This window comes from Phyllobates terribilis, unplaced genomic scaffold, assembly GCF_046119375.1.
Source record: "Phyllobates terribilis strain yellow unplaced genomic scaffold, ASM4611937v1 Scaffold_10__3_contigs__length_209671492, whole genome shotgun sequence".
In the NCBI taxonomy this organism is placed as follows: Eukaryota; Metazoa; Chordata; class Amphibia; order Anura; family Dendrobatidae; genus Phyllobates; species Phyllobates terribilis.
Genome location: NW_027362770.1, coordinates 160,628,792 through 160,639,425, shown reverse-complemented (window position 1 = coordinate 160,639,425; position 10,634 = coordinate 160,628,792). Strand labels below are relative to the sequence as shown.

General features: G+C 45.0%; 1 long non-coding RNA gene across 1 annotated transcript; it reads right to left on the bottom strand.

Annotated features, from left to right (window-relative positions):
* Positions 1-740: 740 nt before the first annotated feature.
* On the bottom strand, positions 741-9,026 carry LOC141164193 (uncharacterized). The gene is made up of 3 exons (XR_012250869.1): positions 8,913-9,026; positions 2,523-2,559; positions 741-1,709 (listed from the first exon to the last, which is right to left on the bottom strand). It is a non-coding gene; the product is annotated as an uncharacterized lncRNA (long non-coding RNA).
* Between the last annotated feature and the right edge of the window lie 1,608 nt (positions 9,027-10,634).

The window sequence follows — 10,634 nt, the reverse complement described above, 5'->3', positions numbered from 1 at the left end:
TGAGAAAGCTGTGGCCGAAGGTGCAGTCTCGACAGGATGTTGCTACATCGTGGAGGTGATGTGGGGTAGTCCCAGCACCCATAGTGCAGGCCTTGTGTAGGTTCTCCAGGCTTCTATTCCCAGTACTCATTAGGCAGGGAGGATAAAAGAATACCCAAAGAACCACCATGGCTAATTGGCTGTATGGTCGTGTTATTGAGAAGTTGCTTGCAGTGACCGAGCCTCTCGCCCGGAGAAGTGTCATGTTTATGTTTCTCTGTGGCGGTTCTTGCTTTATTTTTGAGCTATGAAGTAAGTTCTTGTTTTTCTGACCCTGTGAAGTTTCATAAGACACAGTAACACTGCTGTGCCGGCTACACGTCTAGATACCTGTACCACCCATATCACACAGGACATGACTCCACTTGTATATTATATAATGTATTTTTTGGATTATAGGAAGCATAGAAAAAATGTAGCTTCTATTAATTACATTTTTCCTGGTAGCCTAAATAATCAGCACAATCAACATCACCAGGGGTCAAGAAAGTTCTCTAGGGTGTTCTTTAGGAAGGTAAACACCCAGCTCCTGTTAGTGTTTTTCTGCAGCATTCACACTATGCAGACAAGACAGCTGCATGTACAGCAGACACACACAGCTCTGCTGCACAAACAGGACATACACATACAAATCTGCAGCATGCACTTCACTACTGCATGAACAGTAAATAGACGCACAACACTGCTGCATACAAACATACGCACAACAGCTCAGCTGCATACACACACAGCTCTGCTACATACACACAGCTCTGATGCATACACACACAGCTCTAATCCATACACACACAGCTCTGATCCATAAACACACAGCTCTGCTGCATACACACACACAGCTCTACTACATACAAACAGCTCTGATGCATACACACACAGCTCTGATGCATACACACACAGCTCTGATGCATACACACAGCTCTGATGCATACACACACAGCTCTAATCCACACACACAGCTCTGATCCATAAACACACAGCTCTGCTGCATACACACACACAGCTCTACTACATACACACAGCTCTGATGCATACACACATATCCCTGCTGCATATACACACACATCCCTGATTTATATACACACAGCTTTTCTTCAAACAAACACATATTTCTCCCGCATACACACATACATCTCTGCTGCATACACACATGACATTGATCCATACACACACACATATAGAATTTTTTTAAGCCACTTTTCTTATTACTTAAAAAACTGCTTGGATTTTACCTAGATGTTTAAAGCAAAGCTCTGCAATACAATATCCCAAAACTATAATCATATAGTACTCCGGTAACGCTGCCTTAAATTTCCCACATAATACTGTCAGTCAGTGTCAGACTGACTGTCTGTCTGTCCGGGGACCCCCATTCTGGAGATAGGTATGAATTTCAGCAGCGGGATCTGCATCAATTTTGTTGGTTTGTCATAAATGTCTAATATTAGAAATCCTCTTTAAAGTTTAAATCCCTGGTTGCCCGATGTACAAAAGGAATTAAAATAGGCAATAAATATGCTGAAATCTTCAGTCTTGCGAGCAGAATTCGGGTGGTTCCAGGAAAGCTGATTTTTCTTTTCTCAGCATGTATGTAGGCTTATCATGTATAGGTATTTTCTATGGCTTCATTTCCAGTTCCTGCCAGAGCTTCCATGTTTATTACTGATATTTTGCTGTAAAAAAAAATATTAAATAAATATTATAAAATCAATGTCTTACATAGCTCAAAGGAGAATCAATCAGTAATCCCAGAAAAGTGTCTCATTTGCAGAGACACTCCCAAAAACAATGGTCAGACAACTTAGATATTGTGATAGATGATCTGCAAATTATTGTATTTAATAAATTACGTTGTCTTACCCCCAAGAAAATAATAGAAAGTGGGGCCACTAGGTGTCTCCCTTCTGTCTAACTTGCCGTCCACTGCCTGTTCTCAAATGTAATCTTTAACAGTAGAGATGCTGAGAAGGATTATGGGAAGTGGGAGGAGGGACTATGTATCTACACAGGAAGTGGGAGGAGGGGCTATGTCTCTACACAGGAAGTGGGAGGTGTTGCCATGTCTCTACACAGGAAGTGGGAGGTGTTGCCATGTCTCTCTACAGGAAGTGGAAGGGGGGGTCTATGTCTCTCTACAGTGTGGTTGGTCTGTTACTGCTCTCCTATCTTTCAACCCACATACAGAAAGGATTTTCAGTTCAGTGAACAATAGGACAATGCATTACATTTGGGAAAGTGAGGGGAAAGGAAGTTCCGGCACTTATAGTGCTGGCTGAATACTAATGAAGGAACCGTAAAATCAAAATGAGTGAATGGAAAGTTACAGAACATTGCCTTATTACTATGCAAATACCAACACTTTGCCAAAGCTGACCCTCCCATTTCTGCTGCCGATTGTCTAGCAGATCCTCTTACATTTTCGCCCCTAATTTTAAGATTAGAGGCCCTGAAAAATTAAAAATTAATAATCCTGATTTGTTATTTACCTGTCTGTTTTTGTCACCTTTCTACTTAGATATTTACCTGGTAAAAAAAAATATATATATAAAATTAGAAAACAAAGTCATATAATAGCTGATATTGAAAGGTCTTTGTTCTAAACAACATTTTCTGCTAAGAAAATCCTTTTATAGTAATTTGATAAACTTTTTATTCTGGCCATAACTTTGTCATAACTATTTGCTACAATCACCGACACACCAGAAATAAATTCATTTAACAATAGCTCCCCCCTGTCCTAGAGTCCTGTTGCACAATCATGGAGACATGATGATAACATTTTCTCCATCTGTGGTCATCACCATGGGGGGGGGGCTCAGAGAGAACCTATTACCTCTTAGAAAATCTAATGAAGTAAATGGAAACCCGAATAAAAAAACGTTCTCATATATATATAATTATATGTAATTAAATATGAGAAGCAATTAGAATAAGATGAATTCCTGATTATTATGGTAGATGAGGCTCAAAGCAGCAGAAATCCTATCACAGCCTTTCTCCTCTCTGCTGCTGACTCTGGTTCTGAATCTATATAATGAGTGTATATGGTTCTGCGTCTATATATTAACCTTCTATAAGCAGCTATGTCCTCTGTTTACCAAAAAACCCTTTAGATGCAGTTACGTCTTCTTATTGTAGATTAACTTTTTAGAAAGAACTGTATTTTCCTTCTTCAGCTGCTTAATTTTTTTTTAGAAGCAGCTATATCCTCCGTCTTTAGCTGTGTATATTATACAAGGATATCTTAATAAATGGCTGATATTAAAATTCTGTATGAAGTTCAGGCTTGTGCAGCGTAGTTAGATTAATTCCTATCAAAGTAGTGGTTTTTGCAGATTTACTTTATATTGTATTGGTAAATTTATTCCAAAGTTGTTGGTAAATTTATGAGGAAAATAGGTAAATGGATTCTCTCCTATTATACTTAGTGGACTAATGAGTTCATAAACTACAGAAACTGGCCTCGTCCGTAAACGCACAATCTTTCTAAATATAAAATTATTTATCCCTCATGGAGAACATAGTAAAAAAAAAAAGGTAAAATAAAAATAGCAATTTTTTTAAAGACATTTTTCATTTATTAAAGTCAGTAAATATATATATATATATATATATATATATATATATATATAAATAATATAACGGGGGATGCGTGTCTCTGTCTGAAGCCTCGATAGACTGCGCATGCGTCTGGCTCCAGACAGAAGACCGCATCCAGCTGTTACAGGTAAGAGGAGTGTATGGCGTCGGAGATCGCGGTATGCGTAGGCACTGAACGCCCACTGTGATCTCCGGCGCCATACTTACATACTTACCTAACTGGGAAGAGCGTTACCGCGGCGCCTCTCTTCAGCGGAGACCGGGGGCGGAGTGAGGCGTCTGATCGGCGCGTGCGCATAGCGCTATCCGGCGCCATTTTACTGAAGACACATTTACAGTGTGTCTTCAGCAAAATGGCGCCGGACAGCGCGGTGCTCTGTCGCCGCACTCCTCCCCCGGCCTCCGGCAGAACAGGACGCTGCAGCGCTGGAGTACAGAGAAGAAAGGTGAGTATAACTGTTTATTTTTTTTGGATGTGTGTACAGTGGGAGGGGGTGTGTGAGGGGAGCCATGCATACCAGAATAGGGATGAGGAGAGCTATGCATACCAGAATAGGGATGAGGGGTGCCACGCATACCAGGATTGGGGATGAGGGGTGCGATGCATACCAAAATAGGGATGAGGGGTGCCATGCATACCAGGATTGGGGATGAGGGGTGACACGCATACCGGGATTGGGGATGAGGGGTGACACGCATACCGGGATTGGGGATGAGGGGTGCCACACATAATGGCATTGGGGATGAGGGGAGCCACGCATACCGGGATTGGGGATGAGGGGTGCCACGCATACCAGAATAGGAATGAGGGGTGCCACGCATGCCATAATAGGGATGAGGGGTGCCACGCATACCGGGATTGGGGATGAGGGGTGACACGCATACCAGGATTGGGGATGAGGGGTGACACACATACCGGGATTGGGGATGAGGGGTGACACGCATATCGGGATTGGGGATGAGGGGTGCCACACATAATGGCATTGGGGATGAGGGGAGCCACGCATACCGGGATTGGGGATGAGGGGTGCCAAGCATAATGGCATTGGGGATGAGGGGACCCACGCATACCGGGATTGGGAATGAGGGGTGCCACGCATACCAGGATTGGGGATGAAAGGTGCCACGCATACCAGAATAGGGATGAGGGGTGCCACACATGCCAGAATAGGGATGAGGGGTGCCACGCATACCGGGATTGGGGATGAGGGGTGCCACGCATACCAGGATTGGGGATGAGGGGTGCCACGCATACCAGGATTGGGGGTGAAAGGTGCCACACATACCAGAATGGGGATGAGGGGTGCGACGCATACCGGGATTGGGGATGAGGGGTCCCACGCATACCGGGATTGGGGATGAGGGGTGCCATGCATACCGGGATTGGGGATGAGGGGTGCCACGCATACCGGGATTGGGGATGAGGGGTGCCACGCATACCGGGATTGGGGATGAGGGGTGCCACGCATATCGGGATTGGGGATGAGGGGTGCCACGCATACCGGGATTTTGGATGAGGGGTGCCACGCAAACCGGGATTGGGGATGAGGGGTGCCACGCATACCGGGATTGGGGATGAGGGGTGCCACGCATACCAGGATTGGGGATGAGGGGAGACACGCATACCGGGATTGGGGATGAGGGGTGCCACGCATACCGGGATTGGGGATGAGGGGTGCCACGCATACCGGGATTGGGGATGAGGGGTGCCACGCAAACCGGGATTGGGGATGAGGGGTGCCACGCATACCGGGATTGGGGATGAGGGGTGCCACGCATACCAGGATTGGGGATGAGGGGTGCCATGCATACCGGGATTGGGGATGAGGGGTGCCACGCATACCGGGATTGGGAATGAGGGGTCCCAAGCATACCTAGATTGGGGATGAGGGGTGCCACGCATACCAGAATAGGGATGAGGGGTGTCACGCATACCAGGATTGGGGATGAGGGGTGCCACGCATACCAGGATTGGGGATGAGGGGTGCCACGCATACCGGGATTGGGGATGAGGGGAGACACGCATACCGGGATTGGGGATGAGGGGACCCACGCATACAGGGATTGGGTATGAGGGGTGCCACGCATAGGATGGTGGGGACAGGATGGGGGCAGCACAAATACCAGGAGGGGGGCAGCACATTCCAGCATGGGAGACCATATACCAATAAAAATGCTCGCCACCCGGGCGTAGAATGGGTTCAATAGCTAGTATATATATATATATATATATATATATATATATATATATATATATATATATACAGTACAGACCAAAAGTTTGGACACACCTTCTCATTTAAAGATTTTTCTGTATTTTCATGACTATGAAAATTGTACATTCACACTGAAGGCATCAAAACTATGAATTAACACATGTGGAATTATATACTTAACAAAAAAGTGTGAAACAACTGAAAATATGTCTTATATTTTAGGTTCTTCAAAGTAGCCACCTTTTGCTTTGATGACTGCTTTGCACACTCTTGGCATTCTCTTGATGAGCTTCAAGAGGTAGTCACCGGAAATGGTTTTCACTTCACAGGTGTGCCCTGTCAGGTTTAATAAGTGGGATTTTTTGCCTTATAAATGGGGTTGGGACCATCAGTTGTGTTGTGCAGAAGTCTGGTGGATACACAGCTGATAGTCATAGAATCATAGAATCATAGAATCATAGAATGGTAGAGTTGGAAGGGACCTCCTGGGTCATCTGGTCCAACCCCCTGCTCAAAGCAGGATTCACTAGATCATCTCAGACAGATGTCTGTCCAGCCTCTGTTTGAAGACGTCCATTGAAGGGGAACTCACCACCTCTCGTGGCAGCCTGTTCCACTCATTAATCACCCTAACTGTCAAAAAGTTTTTTCTAATATCTAATCTGTGTCTCCTCCCATTTAGTTTCATCCCATTGCTTCTAGTCTTTCCTTGTGCAAATGAGAATAAAGATGATCCTTCTACAATGTGACAGCCCTTGACATATTTGTAGACAGCTATTAAGTCTCCTCTAAGTCTTCTTTTTTGCAAGCTAAACATTCCCAAATCCTGCAACCGTTCCTCATAGGACATGGTTTGCAGACCAGTCACCATTCTGGTCGCTCTTCTCTGAACTTGCTCCAGTTTGTCTATGTCTTTTTTAAAATGTGGTGCCCAAAACTGTACACAGTATTCCAGATGAGGTCTGACCAAAGAGGAGTAAAGACCGATAATGACTTCACGTGATCTAGACTGTATGCTTCTGTTAATACATCCCAGAATTGTATTTGCCTTTTTTGCTGCTGCATCACACTGTTGACTCATGTTCAGTCTATGATCTATTAGTATACCTAAGTCTTTTTCACATGTACTGTTGCTTAGCTCTATTCCTCCCATTCTGTATATGCTTTTTTCATTTTTATTGCCCAGATGTAGTACTTTGCATTTTTCCCTGTTAAAAACCATTCTGTTGGTTGCTGCCCACTGCTCCAGTTTATTTAGGTCTTTTTGAATCCTCTCTCTCTCTTCTCTAGTATTAGCTAACCCTCCTAGCTTTGTGTCATCAGCAAATTTAATCAGTTTACCCTCAATTCCTTCATCTAAATCATTGATAAAGATGTTGAACAGTACAGGTCCCAGGACGGAGCCCTGTGGTACCCCACTTGAGACATTCATCCAGCTGGATGTGAAGCCATTTACAACCACCCTTTGAGTCCGATCACTAAGCCAGTTATGAATCCACCTAACAGTTGCCTGGTCCATTGCATACTTGGTCATTTTTTCAATAAGGATGGTGTGAGATACTTTGTCAAATGCTTTGCTGAAGTCAAGATATACTATATCTACAGCATTTCCCTGATCCACCCAGTCAGTGATTCTGTCATAGAAGGAAATTAAGTTAGTCTGACATGACTTGTTAGTTACAAACCCATGCTGACTCTGGTTAATCACTTCATTCTTATCCATGTACTTACATACATGTTGTTTAATAATTTGTTCAAAGATCTTTCCTGGTATAGAAGTCAGACTCACCGGCCTATAGTTCCCTGGGTCCACCTTCTTCCCCTTTTTGAAGATAGGAACAACATTTGCTCTTCTCCAGTCTTCTGGGACTTCTCCTGTTCTCCAAGAATTTTCAAAGATTATGGAGAGTGGTTCTAAAATTTCTTCTACGATCTCCTTCAGTACTCTGGGGTGTAATTCATCTGGACCTGGAGACTTGAACTCATTTATGTTAGCTAAATATTCCCTCACAATCTTTCTGTTTACAGATAACTTGGATTCCTCTATTCCTTTAAAAGGACAGTGAAGATCAGTTGATGTTACATTTTCTTTCTGAGAGAAAACAGATGCAAAATAGGAATTAAAAAGTTCGGCCTTCTCAACATCCTCTCTTACCATTTCTCCATTTTCATCCTGTAAAAATCCTATAGCATCTTTGACTTTTCTTTTACTTTTGACATACCCCCAAAATCCTTTTTTATTGCTTTTGACATCTCTTGCAAGCCTTAATTCATTGTCAGCTTTAGCTAACCTGATACGTGCCCTGCAGGATCTGCAGACTGCATTATAATCTATAGTCCTACTGAATAGACTGTTAGAATTTGTATTATGGCAAGAAAAAAGCAGCTAAGTAAAGAAAAACGAGTGGCCATCATTACTTTAACAAATAAAGGTCAGTCCGTCTGAAAAATTGGGCAAACTTTGACATATTTTCATTTGTTTCACACTTTTTTGTTAAGTATATAATTCCACATGTGTTAATTCATTGTTTTGATGCCTTCAGTGTGAATGTACAATTTTCAAAGTCATGAAAATACAGAAAAATCTTTAAATGAGAAGGTGCGTCCAAACTTTTGGTCTTTACTGTATATTTTTGCATAATTTTGGTATCACTGTAATTATTTGGCCTGCGGTTACCATGTCATCTATTGCATTGTGAACTCTGTTAAATGAAACTTGAGTAACATTGGTGTAATTGTGTTTTTTTTACTTTCACCATTTCACCACCCATATAGATTTTTTCCCATCTTTTCAATACATTATATTGTAAACTGAATAGTGTCATTTAAAAATACAACTTATCCTGCAAAAAAATCCTCTTAAGGCTATGTCAATGGAAAGGAAAAAAAAGTGATGGCTTTTGGAGATAGGAGAATTAAAAGTGAAAGTTCAAAAACAAAAAATGGTCTTGGGAAGGGATTAAACTGGTATATAACCCCAACATAGTGACCAATGTCTCATATCATCTGACCTGACAGTAACTCTATGTCTATGTGGTGCCCCAAATTATTCTTACTCACAGATGTATATGATGACCTTGATTAAAGCGAAAAGGAAAATTGCTCCAGTAACACAGGTAATCATATAAATGGTCGTGTCTCTGGATGAGGATTGTTCCGAGGTATTAGTCCCCTAAAAAACAATGAAAACTAAAGATATTATATTTATATACTAGATGGTGGCCCGATTCTAACGCATCGGGTATTCTAGAATATGTATGCGGTACACCGGGCGCAATCAGCAGAACGTTGTTTAAATTTGGCATAAATCTCACTGACTGGTCGCGGGCGGCCGCAACCAATCAACAGAGCGTTGTTTAAATTTGGCGCCAAGCTCGCTGATTGGTCACGACTGTCGGCCGCGACCAATCAGCAGAGCGCTGTTAAAATTTGGCGCCAATCTCGCTGATTGGTTGCGGCTGGCTGCGGCGACCAATCAGCAGAGCGGCGTTTAAATTTGCCACCCATATCACTGATTGGTCGCGGACGGCAGCCGCGACCAATCAGCGAACCGTGTTAGTGAGTACTAAAGAGCGAGTTTAAATTTGGCGGCCAAATCGCTGATTGGACGCGGGCAGCGGCTGGCGGCCGCGACCAATCAGCAGAGCGGTGTTTAAATTTGGCGCCAATCTTGCTGATTGGTCGCAGCTGGCAGCCGCGACCAATCAGCAGAGCGGTGTTTACATTTCGTGCAAAAATCGCTGATTGGTCGCGGCCGGCGGCCTCGACCAATCAGCGAGATTGGCGCCAAATTTCAACAACACTCTGCTGATTGGTCGAGGCCGCCGGCCGCTCTGGCGGCCTCGACCAATCAGCAGAGCGTTGTTTAAATTTGGCGCCAATCTCGCTGATTGGTCGTGGGCGGCCGCGACCAATCAGCAGAGCGTTGTTTAAATTTGGCGCCAAAATCGCTGATTGGTCGCGGCTGGCGGCCTCGACCAATCAGCAGAGCGTTGTTTAAATTTGGCACCAATCGCGCTGATTGGTCGCGGTCGGCTGGCGGCCGCGACCAATCAGCAGAGTGTTGTTTAAATTTTGCGCCAATCTCGCTGATTGGTCGCGTCCGGCCACCGCGACCAATCAGCAGAGCGAGGTTTAAATTTTCCGCCCATATCGCTGATTGGTCGCGGGCGTCGACCGCGACCAATCAGTGTCGTATTAGTGAGGACCGGGGAGCGGCGCTGCCTGCGCGGCTACTTCCGCTGCGAGAAGCCGGGAGATGAGAGGCTACTCGCAGCAGAAGCATCCCGACCGGCGGCGCCGCTCCACCGCTCCTCCGTTCATACTTGCCCTCCGGAGAACAGCGGGCCAAGACGCTGATCTCCCGACGTTAGCCGCATGGAGGTGAGCGGCGCCGCCTGTCGGGGTACTTGTGCTGCCAGCAGCGGGGAGATGAGCTGCTCGCAGCAGAAGTATCCCGACCCGCAGCGCCGCTCCCCGGTCCTCCCTTGACACCCTAGCCGCATGGATGTCAGCGCCGCTGCCTATGCGGCTACTTCCGCTGCGAGAAGCCGGGAGATGAGCGGCCGCTCGCAGCAGAAGTATCCCGACCCGCAGCGCCGCTCCCCGGTCCCCGGTCCTCCCTTGACACCCTAGCCGCATGGAGGTCAGCGGCACCGGAGGCCGCGACCAATCAGCAGAGCGTTGTTTAAATTTGGCGCCAATATCGCTGATTGGTCGTGGCTGGCGGCCGCGAACAATCAGCAGAGCGTTGTTTAAATTTGGCGCCAATATCGCTGATTG